Below are 19,293 nucleotides of genomic sequence, written 5' to 3' on the forward strand. Positions count from 1 at the left end.
TTAACTTAACAAGTGGCATTCCTCAAAGTCACGTGTCTGCCTGGAGGTTTGCTCCGCCATCTTTGCTGTGAGAGCCAGCCGCCGGACGCTTGTCCACAGAACTCTGCAGGCAAGCACTCTAGCTTCCTATGCCCCCAATTCAATTAAACACTTGGCCCAAAATTAGGCAAGTTCCAAACTCTCTGTGGTGACATTTGCTCAGTCTGTGGCAAGGCCATCTGAACACTCCTGGAGGTCCCCAGGGCTCTTCAATTCAGACGATCTCAGTATCCTATCTATTACGTTCAGACAAGCCTGTATCACGTATTCCATAAAATATATCCAGAGCCGTAAAAGTGTTGGTTTGCAATTGGTCGCAATCATGTTAACATTTTGTAGATATTTCATTAAACATTTATTTTGAAGGATTTTTTTGGTCATACTTTGGAGCCAACAGAAAAAAAAATTTCAAGGGGGTAATCTCACACATTTTTGTAGGACCCTAAAATCCTTTTAGGCCCAAGGTACTGGGCATGGTCTTTAGTGGTGAAACAGCTGTGGTCTGCGGTTGTCCTGGACCTCACCTGTCCATGGACGGGATGGGCTTCCTCTGGGAACAGAACTTTGGTCAGTCTCCTGGTTATGCCGTCCAGCTGCCCTCTCCTTGTCTTGTATTTCCCGTGAGGCTGGGCTCCCAATAACCGAGTTAAGAGCTGCTGAGTTTGGGGTCAGTGTGGATGGACCTCACATCACATCTGTGGCCTGGGGGGGCGGGTTCCTTACTGCTCTGAGCAAAGCCTTTCTGTAGAAAAGGATGGAAGGTACTTGTGCCTAGTCCCTGAGGGTATTGGGAGGGCCTGGGAGGTAGGAAGCACTCAAGCAAGACAAGCTGACTGTTGGCATCTGACAGCGGGGTTGAAAAACCTTACCGAGGTCGTGGGCTACATTGTTGATGTCTGAGCAAGAGGGAAGATGAGAGAACCATTTGTTGCCTTTCTCGGGCTCTCTTAAGTTCTTATCACCAAAAACTGGTGCACTAACCCTTTGGGCTCAGTGCCCCCATGAAAATGCCATGGAACATTCTTGGATTTCTCGGTGGCCACGTGGAGGAGGAGGCCTTCTCAGCATCTCTTTGTCAGCCCGGAAACAGTCTTTGGAACGGGGTAGCCCCCTGGAGAGATGGAGCCCTCGCTATAAGCAGAGGACGGTTCCCATGTTTCCACTTGCCTTGGCTCAGAGCCACGGTTAGGACCCACCTGGAGCAAACAGCCACCCCCCTCCCCTTGCCTTTTATCTCCCCCTGAGTGAGTTATAACGAGGTGCCCTGTCTTGTGCATATATTTAATTGTAAGTTGCCTCAAATCCTTTCTGGAAGTCAGTGCAGTATAAATTAGAAAGAGGTAACATGCACTGTGGTTCAGAGGATTTGAACGTCTTGCCCAGGCCTAGCTTGGCTGACCCAGCCTCTGGTCCCTCCACCTGCCCCCATTGTTTCAGGGGTGGCTAAACAAAGACACTGAGTCTTAGTCTGCATCTGGTCTGTTGGCCTGGGGTCCAGCAACCTCCAGACCCTGGCTGTGGGTACCTGGGCTGCCTCTCTTGACCTCTGGACACCCCCCGGGTCTCTTAGCTCTACCCCAGTCTTTGGTACTTTGCCTTCTCTCTCCAGAGCCTCATCCACGAGGTTTCAGCTGTGTCCCTGGACTCTGGCCCAATCCCTTGCTCCATCTCAGAACTGGATACCCCCCTACCTAAAGCATATCCACCAATCAGAATTTCCCAGAGAGGCAGAAGGGCATCACAGTGGTGGCACCTCAGGGGACTTTAGGTGGCCCCTGACACTGCATTAAGTGATACTGAAACCTTTTCAAGTTGCTCTCCTTTTAATTCCAAAAAGGACAAAGTCTCCATTTGGTGCTAATATATCTTAGACTTCTCTCTGACCCTCACTAATCTCCCTTTTAAAAATACGCAAATTGAGCAGGCTTCCACAGGCAATGGTATTTTGCTAGGATTTAATAGTGTTGTTGTGTTCAGTATATTTGTGGGCCAGGATTCTATTCCTTTCTTCTCTCCCAACTAGTGTGTGACCTTGGGGGCAAATGGTCACCTCCCAAGGGCCTTAGCTTCATGGGGCGCCATCATCTCCAGCCCAACCTGATGGTGTTGGTGAAATGAGATAACCAACATGATTCAGGCACTCAGGACCCAAAACCCTGTCGGTGTGGCCCCACCATACCATGGGAAGGGCCTGGGCTCACGGTCTGGCAGATCTGATTTCGAATTTTTCTTTGCCACTGGCTGTGTACATTGGGCCAAGTAATTGCATGTCTCAGAGCCTCAGTTTCTTTGTCTGTAACATTCGGGCAATAAAACCTGCCCCTGTTATCACTGGAGGGATGAAATGCCTGGCACAGAGCAGAGACTTGAAAAATAGTAGCCATTATTATTATTATTATTACTACCACCACTTAATTTGCTTAAAATGTTTACTCACCGGGAATCAATAGCCTCCCGGTTTCCAGAGAGCCTCATAAATTTTCAGCCAACCTTATACAAGAAGAGTCTCCATCCAGAACTAATAATTCCCAAAGTGGGAGATAAATAATTTCCCCGAAACTTGCTGATTTGGGTATTAAGTACAGGGCTTCCTCAGCAACTTCCAGAAAGCCGTTTTGAACTTCAAACTCCAGAGCCAGTTCTGTAGGAGGAAAAAGAAAAAAAAAAAAAAAAGGTCTGAGGAGAGAGGAAAATTCCAGTCACCAGGTTCTGCCTCTGCAGTGCGCACTGACGCTGCAAGCATCCAGCAGAGGGCACAGAAACCCATTAACATTTAGAAAAACGCCGGTGTTTGTGTTCATCAGAAATGTCAGAGATGCAGCGGTCTGCACCACATCCAAATCTCAAGGGCAGGGCTCAGCGAGTAGGGCCACAGACAGGCTTTTCTGCCTGAGCCCCTGAAATTGTTCGCAAAACGTGCATATCTGCACACACACCTTTTCTGGGGGGACGTTCATAGCTCTCGTCACATCCTGAAAGTGTCTGTGGACCCCCTGCTCAAAGCTTCCAAAACCTGGGTACAGAACAAGGAGGCTCACCACAGCAGGTGTCAAATCAAATCTACATCAGGATGATGTCATCTGCTCATTTGGTTGATGTGCACCGTCAATTTAAAATTGGAAAAATGGTAAATACTGATAACATCTGGTGCTGTGATGTGCATGTGTGCATGTGTGTGTGTACATGGGTGTCTGGGAAAGGGCTCTCTCTCACACCGCAGAGGGGTGCATAGATCCTTAGAGCCTTGCAGGATGATGACCCCACAATAAGTATTCAGATGCCCTGACTTGGCCCAGCTGCCCCACTTTGTAAATCCATCCTGCAGAGACAAAACCCCAGGACACAATGAGACGTGTGTGTGAATGTTCACGACAGCTGTTTATGGTGGCAAGAGCCTGGGAACTCTCCAAATGCCCACCAGTGGGAATGATGGGGCACATTTTGCAGCTATTAAAAAATGACTTGATTTGTATGTATAGGCCAAGGGACAGCCACGAGGGGTGTCTGTGATGCGTCATTAAGTGAAAAGCAGCAAGTTGCCCAGGAAATGTGTATGAGCTCATTGAATTGCAATTTTAAAAAGGAGGCAAATCCAATAAATGTGCACATACATTTATTTGAGCAAAAAGAATGTTGTCAAACACCCTCAAACTCAGCATTGCTGACTTTAGAGCAGCGGGTTGCTTCAGACATCTCTGAATGGTCACCACCAGCATGCCTTCTTTTTTATTATTGTGGTAAAATACACATAACAATAAAACTGACCATGAATGACATTTAGTACATTCACAATGCTGTGCCACCAGAACTGCTATCTAGTTCCAGGGCATTTCTTCACCCTGAAAAGAAACCCTGGGCAAATGGACAGTCCCTCCGCCCAATCTGTGCCCCCTAACCCTAGATAACCATTAATCTACTTTCTGTCTCTCTGGATCTGCCCATTCTGGATATTTCATAGAAACAGAGTCATACACTATGCGGCCTTTTGTATCTGGCTTCTTGGCATGTTTTCAGGGTTCATCCATGTTAGCATATGGTAGCATATACCATTACTTCATTTCTTTTTGTGGCTGAATAATATTCCACTGTTTATCCATTTATCAGTTGGGGGACATGTGGATTGTTTCCACCTTTTGACTATTGTGAATAATGTTGCTAAGAACGTGAGTGTATAAGAATTTATTTTGAGTGTCTGTTTTCAATCTCTTGGGTATATACCTAGGAGGGGAATTGCTGGGTTGTAGGTAATCCTATGTTTGACATCATGTCTTATATTTGTAATTAAAATATACAAAAAAAAAAAAAAAAGAAGAAGAAAGAAAAAGGAAAGAGAAGCCCCCCAGCTAAGTTCTCCAAAGTTTGAGAATTATGTCAATTACTGAGCATGTTCCCCAGGACAGACAATTGTCTTATTGAGTCTTTGCGATGCCCCTGACAGCCGGAGTTCAGAGTTCTCCCACCTTGAGCACACACCAGTGCAGGGAGGGCACAACGCTGGGTATCATTCCCCAGAGAACCTGGATTCAGTAGGTGGCAGAGCCTGAGGTTTCTAAGAAACTCCCCGAGGTGCTGGTCCCCGGTGGCTCTGAGCATGTGCTAGTCCACGCCCACTTTTCATTACGCAAACTGAAGCTCAGAGAAGTCAGCGACTTGCCCGGAGTCACACAGCATGAAAAACCGGCAGAGCGAGGCTGCCTAACCTGAGCCCATGCTTTTCACAAGCTCCTGACGGTATTGAGCTTGCCTGCTCACAGCCCATGCTTCTGCTCTAGGGGTGAACCAGTCTGCTTGGGGGGACTTCCTGGCGGCTGTGACCTCAGTTACTCTCTAAGGCCACTTTTTCCTGCTCGTTAAACGCAGAACACACTGGCACTCATCCTCAAAGCACTGTGGAGGTGCTCAGCCAGAGCCCCGCCAGGACAGGCCACTGGGCTGGGCACCACCAGGCAGGGCAGAAAGCAGGGTGCAGGAGCAGGTAGTCAACCCCCACCGACACCTCCTCTTTTGTCCTTTCATAGTCCCAGTGACCATCAGGACAGGCCCCTGGGGGTCCTGAGCAATTTTCCACCTCCCTACCCCCCAACTGCCGATCCCCCACCGCCACCCCCACCCCCGCTCTCAGTCAGATTCAGAAGGGAAACCCTCCCAGAAACCTTCCCCAGGCTTCTCAGGGTCGGTGCGGTGGCTCCCGCTAGGTGGCGCTGCTGCGCGCGGCTGATTCAGGTGGGCAGGAGAGGCAGCCACCAGGTGTCGCAGCGAGACCGCGGATCAAGTCTCGGGGCCTGAAACTTCAATCCAGACTTGGGGACCCTCCGTGCTAGCTTGAGGTAAATTCCATTTATTTTAATCCCCCAAAGGGAGGGGAAGTCTTGGGCCTTCCTTGCAGCTGTAATGAACATTTTAATTAATGTCTCCATCACCCAGGAGGGACTGCAAGAGAACAGCAAGAAGGAATTTTGCCCATTTAGATATTTTGAAACTCAACATCCTCTACGTTATTTTCATTGAGCAAAGTATCAACCACAGCCCACCGGGAAGGGCTGAGATTTAAAATGAGCATGCATTAGGGTTATTATGTTTGCCAACTTACACCTTCAAAGAACGTCATGATTTATCTCCACCTTCCAGCAAACTGCAGTATGTTTCACACCTGGTTCATCTGACACACGGTTTAGAAATTATACAGAGGATGCCCCAAAAATGTATACACATTTTAATAAAGAAAAAAAAAACCTGTATTAAAATTAAACTAATGGGAACCACTTTGAGCACTTCTTGTAATTGCAGAAATCAAACATGACTTGTATTCATCTTTTGTTATCGGTATATATTGAGTATTACAATTTTAATCTGGTTTTTCCCTTCTTAAAACGTGTATACCTTTTTTGGGGGACCCTCTGCATTTAAATAATGAAAAATGTATCAGATCTGGTTTTACTCTCTTAAAAGGACTTGCCACTGGATTTAGGGCCACTCTGATCCAGGATCTCATTTCAAGATCCTTAATCACATCAGCAAAGACCCTTTTTCCAAATAAGATTACAGTCACAGGTGCGCCTATGCTTTGAGGGGCTACCATTCCACTCCCTCCGCTAGTTACGTTTGCAGTGTCAGTGTGGGGACAGAGTCCCAGAGAGCAGTTTCCAGGCTCTCGGCCTCATGTGGAAAGGTGCTGGCTCGGTTATTAGATGGCCATCAGCTGTGGTTGAGTGGCCATCAGCTGTTTCCAGTTAGCTATTAGCCACTAATATAACTGCCGTGGCTGCGCTCGCAAGGGGGTTGGTTGGTTGGCAGAGAAGCGGTGGGTCGTGTTGATCCTACTTCCTGTGTTTTGCCTGGCCACTAGTGAGATGGGGTGCAGGAAGACCCCTCGTGGAGGTACTTGTAGATGTTTGCTTTTGTGTCTCGACCAGCCGCCTCTGAGAATATAGTGGTGTGACTCCCCTATCTATGGCTCCGTGGGTGTTCCTTTTTGGCCTCACCGTGTCCTGCGTTCTTGTGTGGGGAGAGGGAGCTGAGACCCTGCGTGATAGTTAACCACTCGCCTGTAGGATTGTTGAGTGGCTGGGTCTCACGGGACTGGGACTCGCTGGACATGCGTATTTGGTGTTGTCAGCAAGCGGGTGGAGCTAAGACGAAACTACTGAGGGAGAGAGCTTTGGCTAGAACAGAGAAGGCGGCCCAGGACCCAGCCCAAGGGTCTCCAGTATTTTGACCTCAGCAAAGAAGGGAGGCGGGGCCTCTGAGAGCTGTAGGGGTGTGGTCATCAGAGAAAAGGACTCAAGCCAGTTGAGGGTAGAGAGAGAACATCCAAATTGGCAGCTCCACTGTCCTTGACAAGGCCCGTTTCAGTGGCTCATTGGGGACAGGAGTCCTTCTTGGGGGTTGAAGAGCCAGTGGCAGACTTGAAGGAGTGGAGACTGCAGGTGTGGACAAGCTTTCCGGGAAGTCTGGCCCCATGAAACCCAGGGAGGCTGTTGTTTTAAAGATGGGAGAAGGCAGCCGGTCGATGGAGAGGGTCCAGCAGAAGGGGAGGAACTAATGACGCAGGAGGGCGAGGGGCCAGCTCCAGGGAAGGGCCTGCGGAGGGAAGGGTCCTTCTGAGAGACCTGGGGGGGGGAGGGGTGCCGCTGATGGGTTTGGTGCTCACAGGCCTCTTCCATAGGCGAAAGGATCCAAGTGTCTCACCCCTCCCCTTTCCCAGGCCCAAATCCCCAAATCTGGGGAAATCTTTTCTACACTGAGACTTAAAAAACTTTTTATTATGGAAAAGCTTAACATGTATTAAAATAGAACCAGTACATCTGATAGCTGCTAACTTTTGCTATATCTGCTTCCTCTGGAGGGCCTTTTGCCAGAGTTGCGGACACTTCGCCCTGGAACCTTCAGTCTGACTGTTCTCTTACCACATACAGAGCCATTACCACACCCTAACAAACGAACAATCATTTCCAGATAGCGTCTGTGTACGTTTCCTATGGATGCTTAAACAAATGACCATAGATTTAGTGGCTTAAAATAACACAGATTTATCCTCTTATGGCTCTGGAGTTCAGAAACCTGAAATGGGTCATACAGGCTAAAATCAAGATGTCAGCAGGGCGGGTCCCTTCTGGAGGCCCCAGGGGACAATCTGTTTCCTTGCCTTCTCCACCTTCTAGAAGCACCCTCATTCCTTGGCTCATGGCCGCCTTCCAGGTCTCTAGAAAAAAACCAGTATCTCTCTGACCCCGTTTCTCTCTCTCTCTCTCGCTCTCTCTCTCTCTCTCTCTCTCTCTCTCTCAAGCATCCTTGTAATTGGATTGGACCAGGATAGTCTTCCATTGAAGATCCTTAATCAACCTGCAAAATCACTTCTGCGTGTCAGGTTGCAGGCATTAGGACACAGACATCTTTGGGGGCCATTTCCCGGCCGACCACAGCATCTAGCAGCCGGTCTGAATTCAAATCTCCCCACTTGTCGCAAATGCCTGGTAGACCTACCTGTTCCACACTGAAGTCCCTTCATTTGGTCCTGGCATTTGGTTGTAACGTCTTGAGTCTCTTTGGACGTTGAGCCGTGATTCGTCCCACTCTCTAGAGAAGCCCGGTGTCCTGTGGAAGGTCCTGCACCCCGAGTGTGGCTGGGCTTCCACATGCTGTCTTTAATGTGTTCCCCTGTCCCCTGACTTCCTGTGAACTGGATGTGGGACCCCCCCCTCCCCCAGTGGGATCAGATTCTGCTTGACCATTTTTACCAGACCACTTTCTGGGTGACCTCATGTACTTCCCACGGCATATGTGCAGGGACACCAAGTGCCAGGTGGCCGCACTGTCAGGGTGTGAAGTTTCAGCCTGGAGTGAAGGTACTGACAACCGCCCCTCGCTGTCGGGAACTTATATGCATATGTCCTCCCTTGGACTAGCAAGTAATCTGGGGTAGGTCCTTTCATGCCTTATGAATACACTGTTCCCCATCTACCTTTTATTATTACTGTAAAACAAACGTAACCTAAAATGTACTATTTTAACCATTTTTCAGTGTACAGGTCAGTGGCAGTAAGTACACTCACATTGTGCAACCCTCACTGCCATCCATCTCCAGAACTTCCTCACCTTCCCAAAATGACACTCTGTCCCCATTAAACACTCCCTCCCTCCTCCTCCCCCAGCCCCGGGCACCACCATCTACGTTCTGTCTCTAGGAGTCTGACTCCTGTAGGTGCCTCGCGTAAGTGGGATCATCCGGTATTTGTCCCCCCTTCTGCCTTTTGAAAAAGTAGCTTTATCAAGGTGTAATTCACATGCCACGCAAGTCACCATTTAGAGGATACAATTCAGTGGTGTTTAGTGTATTCACAGAGTTGTGCAACCATCACCTCTGTCTAGGTCCAAAACATAGTCATCATTCCCAAGGGAGACCCCGCACCCATTAGACAGTCACTTCCCGTCCCCCAGCTCCTGGCAGCCACTCATCTACTTTCTGTCGCCATGGATTTGCCTGTTCTGGACATTTTGTATCAGTGGAATCGCACACAATGTGTCTTTTTGTGTCTGGCTTCTTCACTTGCAAACATATTTTCAAGGTCCATCCGTGCTGTAGCGTGTATCGCTACATCATTCTTTCAATGGCTGAAGAATATTCCTCCGTGTGGATGGACCACACTTTGTTTACCCCTTCCTTCTGTTTGGCTATTACGAATAATGCTGCTGTGAACATTTGTGTCCAAGTTTTTGTGTGGACGTATGTTTTCAGTTCTCCTGGGTATGTACCTCAGAGTGGAACTGCTGGGTCATAGGGACTCTGTTAAGCCTGTGCGGAGCCGCCAGACCTTCCCAGAGTGGCCACACCGTTCTGCCTTCCCACCCGCAGTGCATGAGGCTTCTGATTTCTCCTCTACTGTCTGTCATTTTGATTAGAGCCATCTTTGTGGGTGTGGAGTCACAGCTCGTGTGGTTTTGTCGCCACCCACCCTTCATTAAGTTGACACTCCCTGATGGAGCCAATTATTTCCTGGGGGGTTGCAAAGTGGTGATTTCCCCATTCTGTCATTCCTTCTACGTTTCACTAGCTGGCATCCTTCTGTAAAAAAAGAGAGTGACGCCTCCTCTGGGCCTGTTTGGTTTCCCAAAAGTTCCTGGGCCTGTTTTGGTTCAGTCCCAACGGAAGGGGCGGGGTGAATGCTGAGGTCTCGGTCACTGTGGAAGCGGGGATTTATACATATATTCAGTGTGCTCCAACCAGCCACTTGTCCTTTCTCTTCTTCACGCTCAGGTCATCTCAAATTTGACCACTGGATGTGACACATTTAAAAAAAACAAACAGGCTTATGGAGATACCATTTCTATAACTCTAAATCAGAACTGGTTTAAGCATACGATGTAATGATTTTTAGTACATTTCCAGACGTGTGCAGGCTTCACCACAATCCAGTGTGAGAACATGTGACTCACTTTTGAAAATGCTGATTTTGTGTTTTTCAGTTAACGTTTATTCCCATGTGAAGAGAGCACCAGAAGCTGCCCGTGAGGCGGCATTTGCCCTTTGGCAGGCACTCAGGCCTGCAGACAAAGGCAGCGCTTCCACCAGTGCATTCTGGGCCTTCCTTTACTGTCGTCTAGAACCTCACTACTCAGAGTGAACACCCTGAGTTCTTGGGTTCACCTGGGAGTTTGTTAGAAATGCAAACATCAGCACCCCGCTCCAGACCTGCTACATCAGACTGTGCATTTTAACATGACCCCCAGGGGGTTTGCAGGCACTTTCAAGTTTGGGCGCTGCTGCTCTGGGGTCACCACCCAGTTCACACATGCGGCACCTTCCTAAGGAAACCTGGGCTCTGGCCTCGCTGGCCGTGTGCTCTACACTCTCCAGCTAGATGCCATGCGGGCCGACTTCACTCTTTGTTTCTGTTCCAGGGCATTTGTGGTGCCTGGGCAGCTGTCCTCTGCTGAGACAGGTGGTCCTGTCTGACCCTCAGCCTCTGGTCCATGGACATGACTGTGAAACCCTTCCTCATGTCTGCAGGGTCCTGCCTCACCCGCTCTCTCGGCTACTTCCCTTCTAGTATCAGGAACAGTGAGCTCATTGACCTGCTCCTATACCTCTTGGAGCAACTTGGGGGCCCAGGAAGCCGTAAGCCCCCACCCTGCTATTCCCATGACATCCTGGGGCTACCCCCCTGGCAGGGCTCCGACACCCCTCTGCTCGTCCTTCTTCTTGTCGCTGCAGCTCCAGGAAGCTGACTCATGTCCTCTCTGCCTTGATACTCTGGGCAGCCATATCCTCACAGGGTCTTGTCCCTCCCAAGGGGGCTCTTCCTGGAAAGAAGGCTCCCTCCCCCTGCCTCTGCTTGTGGAGAAACTTTGCCCACACAGGCATGGGTGACGTGGGAGGCCAAGTTTTCTAGGAAGCTTTTCCCTCCACCAAAACTGCTCCCAGCTCTGCTTTCCCCAAGTTTTCTTCCCCCCTTGAAAGATGAGACTTTTGAAACCCAAAAGCCGAGGGCCAACTCTGGTTTTCCTCTGCTTCCTGGAACATGCCTCTTTCTCAGAGACAGTGGCACCACATGCTTGGTTGCCACACTAGGTGAGTCCTGAGGGGGATTAAATGCAAATTTAATTTTGACTCAGAGCGTCATCTCTTAGAGCTGGTGGTAAACCGAGCGTTGGTCAGTCTTCTGGAGTCTGCTGCTCTGGGGCGTGGGGTTGTAGTCATTGATCTGACACCAGTGGTTCCAGGACACTTGGTCCTCACACGGCCTGATGACACAGAATGTATGTGCCTATTTTGGTGGACACGACACTCTTGGCCAGGCTAAGAATGCTAGTATCGGGCGTTCCCCTTCCCAGGCAAAGATCAACTGCAGTAAGGTAGCAGCTGCCTCTTCCTAAGTTTGTCCCAGGCCCCACCACTCTCTATTGCCTCTTTCAGGCAGCCGTGCCACCTATTTATTGATGGACTTGCCAGCTCCCTGAAAGCATTTAGCACTAGATGAATCGTTTAGGCCTTTTTCTTCCCTGCCTATAAGCATTTAAAGTCAGCTTAAAGAGAGGGGAAGCGAAAAACATGGAGATGCCAAATACTGTAATATTTGAATAACGACTGCTGCCATGACCCACTGTGATTTATTTTGAGAAAGGCTATAGATTGAGCAAGTCCTCCTGCTGTGCCTTCTCCGGGAAGTTTAGAATTAGAACCAGAGGATGTGATTCTATTGAACTTTTGCCAGAGCAAGGTCAAGAGGGAAGACCTTAACCTCTTCTATTCTGCTTCAGACCCCATGACCCTACTTTTGGAAGGAAAAAAAAAATCTTTCTGGCATCTTTTTCTACTTTTTTTTTTTTTTTTGGTTCAGCATAAGTTTTGCTAAATCCTTGGGAACAAGAACTCCTAACATCCTGTTTTCATATGTCCACAGCAAAAGATAAGGATCTAACTTAGATCCTGATCCTAGTGCAATAAGAAACAATTTATACAGGGCACGCAGGCCTTCCCCCTTCCCACAGCCCGCCTCTGCCCAGATGAATGCAAAGCCTTCATAGCTTGTGGAACTTTCCTTTCCCAGGGAGGCTGAGGTCAGGGCCAGCCCAAGGCAGTTCAGGGCCAAGCACTGCAGGCCCTTGTGGGGGCGCCGAGCTGCCTGAGGCATGCAGAGGGTCTGGCAGACCTCGGCTTGGTCGTTTGGATGCTGATGCTGATTTGCCCTGAAGTGAGGCAGACCCATTAATTTGGGGATGGAGGGGCACCACAGTGCAGGGGAGGAATCTTCAAGTATCCCGGGAGTGTCTGCGTGCATAAGGCAGACGCCTCTGCAGGCTGAATCCCAGCCAGTATCGATTGCATCGAGCCCTGGTAATAAATTGGGTAGATAAATCAGCTGGGAATTAAAGCAGGGCACAGGGTAGGCTGGTTATAGAAAACATTTAAGTTTAATACGTTGACCGTGAGTGGAGCATCATTTCACAACGGCGCCAGTTTGCTGATGCCATAAAATAGCGAGGTGGCCGCCACTTGCAGGAGGCGGCCAGATGCATTCTAAATTATCGGGCAATGTGGACAGGCTGATGAGCGCTCTGTGCAAGTTCATGGCCGAGCTGTGTTAGGGAATGAGGTTGGGGCCTGAAAGCCACCAGCTGCTCCGGCCAAAAATGGCACGGAATACTGATGGGCTGGTGTCCAGCCCCGGACGTCCCCTGGCTGCTGCAGCTCTGTCCTGCCCGTTTCAGAATGGAACCCCATTCACTCCTACATCCACCCCACCTGTGGCAATTCTTCCCAGCCCTTCCACCACCGAGCCTTCCACCCTGCTCTGCAGTGTGCCCCCTGCGGCCCTCCGTGCTCCCCCCAGCCTTCAGAACGATCTTTCAAAACAAAACTGGGATGACATCTCTCCTGTGTTGCAAACTTTCAGTGGCTGCACATTGCTCTTCAGATAAAGTTCAAACTCCTGACCCACGGCTTTGAGGTGTCCCATGCCCCACTGACCTCTCGGGGGTCTCCTTCTGGGCCACATTCCTGTCCTCTGGTCTCAGGCACGCGGCCTTCTTTTGTTTCCTTCCTGCCTTAGGCCCTTTGCACATGCTGTTCCCTCTGCAGGGGGAACTCTTCCTGCCGCTCCTGTCTGGCTAACCCCACTCACCTCCCGTCAGCAGCCTCACCATCTCCCTCCCCAGCCTGTTCCCCATCCTTTGCCTGGCACGTTCCTCAGAGCACCCCTTCCTTCTTACCAAAATTGTAATGAATTATTTGTGCTGTCATTGTTGTTCCACGTCTGCCTCACTCACTGAGGGGAGCTGCCTCGTGAGGGAAGGGACAAAATCTCATCTAGTTTAACACTGTGTCTTCATGGGTGGCTGCGAAAAGGCAGTACCTCAAAAACATGGAGCTGAGGAAAGGAGCGGGTCACAAAAGGCCACCTTTTGTAGGGTTCCGTTACTAGGAGGTGGGCAGCTTAGGCAAATCCAGACACAGAACATAGATTAGTGGTTGCTTAGGGCTGTGGGGTGGGGGAGGGAGGGAGGGAGAGTGACCGCCAGTGGGTATGGAGTTTCTTTTTGGGGTGATGAAAATGCTCTAAAATGGGTGATGGTAGTGCAATTCTGTAAAAAAAATACTAAAAGCCAGTGAATTTTATACTTTATATGGGTGATCTTTATGGTCTGTGAATTATACCTCGATAAAGCTGTGTTGTTGTTTTTTTTTAAAAGGCATTCGGCAGATGTGTAACAAATGAAAGGTTGTGGAGTTCAAGGGAAAGGGAAATTCTCCTCTGAAGAAAAGCAGTCGAATTGATCTGTGAATACGATTTATGATAATGGGCTGGCAGAAGCAATGCCCATGAGGTCCGTGGTTGGCTGTGTCCTCACCGACCAGCTGACCCAACAGGGGAGAAGAGAGAAGAGTGGGCGAGGGACAGCGGGTAGCTCCTGGCTGGGGGATGGGGTGAGTGGGGTGCTGCTGACGAGACTGGGCGCAGTGGGGTGGGCAGCTGGCCGGCGGGATCAGGAGCACGAAGGTGACGGTTCAGTGTGGGCGTGCTGCTGAATCTCAGGCCAGTGGGACACTCAGGAGGCAGCACCCAGGTTGGGGCTGGAAGCCTCGGCCTGGGTCTCTGAGGCACATGGGTGTTGGGAAATCCCGCAAAGAATTCTGGAAAGTGAGGACGAAGAGGGCCAAGGAAAGACCGAGGCAAAACCCTGGAGAGTGACGTGGAGAGCCAGGGGTGGGGGGAGCCTGGGGCCCTTGGGAGCAGGTGGCCTGCTCCCTGTTCCTTCTCACCCTGTCCTCTTGGACCCTTGGGGTCAGTGTTGGGGCGGGATGAGGAGGAAGAGGGCCAAGGCCTTTTCCATGGCTGATGCCTTTGTGCAGCAGGAAAGGGTTAGCATTGAAAAACGAAAAACGTTTGTGGCATTTTTGGGAGTCTCCCCTCCCAACCCGATGCCTCTCGAGGGCCCATTTTTTTCTTCTGCAACTAGGAATAATGAATGCTGCTGATGGGACCCACACTCTCCATCTCTGACCAGCTTGTGGGCACAAATGGGGCCACACTGATACTCCAGATATCACTGAGATTTGCCCTTGTCACCTGGGGCCCCAGGAAAGCCCCGGTCCCCTCTCCACCCCAGACATTTCTGGAGAGTTCCAGGTTGTCCCATATGAGCTTATAGGTCTATCTGTTGGCCGTCACTGCCCTCTGCTGGTGTTCCTGGGCGCTGCCACAGCGGCCACCTTCCCTGTGCTGTGGGCCAGGGGAGAAAAGACCCCGACCCTCCGTGATGCTGTTGGGGTCCCCCAGGGGTGCTGACAAGCCCAGAGTGTTACAGAACTTTAAGGGAGGCCACCATGTCCGATGGGACTATGCAGCTCGCCTCTTCTCTCTGATTCAGACACGGAATTTCTTTCTCATATTAATCGCTAAGGCTGCTTCATATCCCACGTACCCCTCCTTGCTCCGTGCCTGGTGTTGCACTAAAACCTCCATGTCCCACGTTTCACGGAGTGCCCACAACACCCTAAACGTGGTATTGTCATCGCTACTCTTTACAGGAAGACCCCTTGGAGGTCCAGGGGGCTTAGGGAGGAGCTGGGACTTGAATCTAATTTGACCAAAGCATCGAGAGGTGGCTGAGTCCTGGTCTAGTCCAAGCGGGGTCCAGTGCCCTCACCCCACTGTGGTGAGCAGCTGTGACGCTCAAATGCTGGTGGCCATCATGTCCCATCTTCATCTCAAATCTGCGCCCCTCTTTGCTTTCCTCACACTCAGCGCCTCCTCACCCTGCGTGGCCCCCTCTGCTGTGTGTACCCATGTATGTGCGCCTGTGTGCCTGCCCGTGCTTGTGTGTGTGGGCATGCATATCTGGGTGTCTATGCATATGTGTGTCTGTGTGTCCACGTGTGTGTCTGTGATTGCACATGTCTTCTGTGTGTGTGCATGTGTGTCCATGTCTGAGTACTGCATCTGTGTGCGTACCTGGGTGCATATGTCTGGGTGCATGCGTGTTTTCCCTGTGTGTATGTGTGTGTCTGCTTGTGTGTACACATGTGACCACTATGAGACTGCAGTGTGGCTGGAGGAGGTGGTGAGAATGTGGCTAGACAGTGGCCTCCTCCCAGCAGGCCTGGCAGGCCTCAGTGGAAGAGCCCACTGTTAGGGAGACGTTCCCACCAGGGTGCCAGGTAGCTGCTCCAGGGCAGAAAGGCAACCCTGTGCACTTGGTCGAGTCCCCGGGCGCTGGGCTGGCCCCCCACCCACAACCCTGTGCTCTTGGCTGAGACCCGGGGTGCTGGGCTGGCCCCTCACCCACAACCCTGTGCTCTTGGCTGAGACCCCAGGCGCTGGGCTGGGCCCCCACCCTCTAAGGCCGGTGCCTACTCTCCAATCCTTAGGCACATTTTCAAGCCTCTGCGGCTGTTGGACGCCAACTCCATTGGAAGCAGGCCTTCTCCAGAAGGTTTTCTGCCTGTGACCCCAGGTGGCGTGGGGGGACTTTTAAGTCACAACGGGGAGCTGTTCACATGCCTGCAGGCCAGCGTGTCTCCCTTGTGTCCTGGACACGCACAGAGGTCTGTTCTGGGGAGTGGGGGAGGGGCGAGGAGCTGAGAGCTCACGAATCCCTCCAGACATGGTTTCAGGTGGCTTGTGTGTGGCCCTGGGTCCCGTCTCAGCGAGAATGGTGTTTATCTCTGTACAGGAGGACACAGAGGTTTCTCTCGAGAGAGAAGAATGACGATGTTTGTTTTCTCCCAAGTAGTATCCCTGATGACTTTAGAACTCAAAAAAGAACATCCTGCGAGACAAAAGCAGGGTCTTCTCCTGTGTCATTTCTGGGGGAAACACCCCTAAGTTCCCCAGTCGGGGGAGTCCTGAAGACCCCGTATTCTCCTTGGTCACCCCTGTTAGTGATAAACTCTCTGGGTCACTATTTGTGTAATGGCTGCTGCCTCTGCTCAACTCCACTCCCCATGGATCAGGGGCTGTGTCTTTCTTGTCTGAGTGAGTGAATGTATGACAGAAATTCTCTGTATTACTCAGGACACTTTTGAGTGTAACTGTTGGAAAATCAACTCAAACTGGCTTTAGCCGCAACTGGACATTGTTGGCTTGTGATATGGAAAAATTCAGGAATACCATTGGGTTCAGGTACGGTCCATATTGGTTCAGGCAGTCAAATGATATCACCAAATCATTCTCTTTCTTCCCATCTCTACTAATCTCTGCTTTTCCTTGTATGTTTGTGTCACTCTCTTGGCCTGCAGTTGGGTCCCCCCAGGTATCAGAAGATGATGGTGGCAGGAAGCTCCAGCTTATGTGGTCTTCCCACCTCAAGAAGGAAAAAGTCTCTTAGCATCAGGTCTCCTGAAACCAATCAGGAAGTACCTGATTAGTCTGTTTGGGTCACATGCCCAGTAGAATGCAGTCTTCTAATTGGCCAGCCTGGTTCACGGCCCGCCCCCCTGTACCTGTGTTAGGGGTGGGGTACCATGATTGACTCACGATTAGAGATACACGGACCACTAGAGGTGGTTTCTTGAAGGAAAGAGTGTTGAGCAGAAAGAATGCATTTTTCTAGTCATTAAATTCTTTTATAATTAAAAAAAGGCAATGTCTCTTTCTTTTCCTAGATTGACCTAGTTTGAAAATCAAACTTCATGTGTGGTATTTTATCTAACTTTGAGAACTTTCACAACTCCTGTGACATACGGAACTTAAAATAAAATTAAGGTAAAAACAGAATTTGACAGTAATTTTCTAGCTGCTGCATGTTAGCTTTTAGCTGTTGGTACACTGAATGAGGACATATCATGAACTCAAAATGTGGTTCCCCAAATGGGTTTTCTCTGCCATTACGGCGTGACAATTAGGTACCTGGGACACATTACCCCCAATGTCACTGGGGACAGTAAATGGACAAGATCCATTCCCCCAGGGGCTGGGGAGTGAGAACTGTATGGCTGGCCATGGAAAGCCTTAGTTCAGGGTATTTATTTTTTTCCATTAACACAACTGAAATTGTACTGAAAGCTAAGTTGTCATCTCTGGGAGGTGAGGGACTCTCGGGTAGAAGTTGGGGAAGAGGTGTGATTTTAGCACCTGAAGTGGGACGTCTGTGGCCTGGCTGTCTGTGGCCACCTGCAATCCCAGTGAAGGGGTCCCGGCCAACTCTCCCGCCGTCACAGTACCCAGGGCCACTTCATGTCCATGTCATCTGTAGATTCCTGGATTTCTTCCCTCCAGGTTTGTCTAGGGGAAAAGGGTGGTCTTTGAGTCGAATGTGGTTGTGTTCCAGCTCCTCTATTCCAAGCTCTGTGACTCTGCCCCCATCTGGGACACGGACACCCAAGAATTCGTTTACAACAAACACCATATATTCCTGAATATATGGGCTCCCGAAACACAAGGGGATTCTCCCCGCTTTCCCAATAGGATCTGAAAACAAAGAGAGCATGTTGGCTGAGATGGAGATGACGCCATCAAATGCCTACTTATAATGTTTCTATAACTAGTTATAGATGCATAGTTCAAATCACATAATTCATGAGCTGTTCCTATGGAAATCCAGCTAGTTCCCTTCTTTTGTGAATCAGTTTTCACACCAACTCTTCACCTGGGTCTCCTCCAGGGTCATCACCAGGCCTTTGGAGGGTTCAACCTTTTCCAGAACTCAGCATCTTCCCTCCCACCCGAGCGCGTGAGACCCGGCACTTCTCAGGTTCCCTCTGTGAGGCTGTCATTCAAAACGGAAGCATGTTTGGTCATGTGAGGACATCACCAAATGCTCTCCATTTGTGCTGTAGGTGAAATCACTTACCTTATTGCATTTTGAAGGGACCTCAATAGGCTCATCATGTTAGGTTTTTAATGCTGTGTGATAAACTAGCACAAAATTAGTGGCTTAAAACAATAGCCATTTATTATCTCACAGTTCTTAGGTCAAAAGTCTGGGCGCAGCTTAGCTGGCTTTTCGAATCTCACAAGGCTGAGATAGTGTCAGGCTGTTCTTCAAGGTCAACAGGAGAAAGAAAAATAGAGAGAGAGAGAGAGAGAGAGAGAGAGAGAGAGAGAGAGAGAGAGAGAGAGAGAGAGAGAGAGAGAAGCGGGCAAGGGAGGGAGGGGTAGAGAGAGAGACTCTCACCTCTAAATCTTCTTTCAAAGGATAATCTCCCTTTTGAGGAATTTGGAGTTAACTGATTAGGGACCTTAATCACACCTGCGAATCCCCTTTACCTCCTAACAATGTAATCATGAGAGTGATATCCTCTCACCTTTGCCTTATTCTGTTGGTTAGAAGCAAGTCACAGGTCCTGCCACAAGTCACAGGTCTCTCCAGGGAAGAGACCGCCCAAAGGTGTGGACACCAGGGGCAGGAGTGTGGATCACCTGGGAATTCTGCCTTCCCACGCTTGTTTAAAATGAGAACAGTAATCGCCTCTGTGGAGACACTTTCTGGGTAATGAGCAAATCAGTGGTGGGTTTCTCTCTCCTCTCTTGTTGATAACATCGAGGTGAGGCTCCCCAAGTAGCATTTATTGAGACTCCACTTTCCTTTTTTTTAAGATAACATGTCTTTCTCAAACACAACTTTGTTGTTAAAAATACAATATTTGCGAGGGCAGCTGATGCTATGAACAGCTCAGTAAAGGACTCCCACGCCCGCAGCTCCCTCTGTTGTGAGGGATTCATCTCTGCAAGTTTTCCTCCCCAAAGCAGAGGGCCTGGGGTGTCTGCAAAGTGGGAGCAGACTTCTCTGCCCCAGCTGGTGTTTACTCGGCCC

The sequence above is a fragment of the Rhinolophus sinicus genome, chromosome 13 (assembly GCF_057876585.1).
Source record: "Rhinolophus sinicus isolate RSI-liver-muscle chromosome 13, RSI-T2T, whole genome shotgun sequence".
NCBI lineage: Eukaryota > Metazoa > Chordata > Mammalia > Chiroptera > Rhinolophidae > Rhinolophus > Rhinolophus sinicus.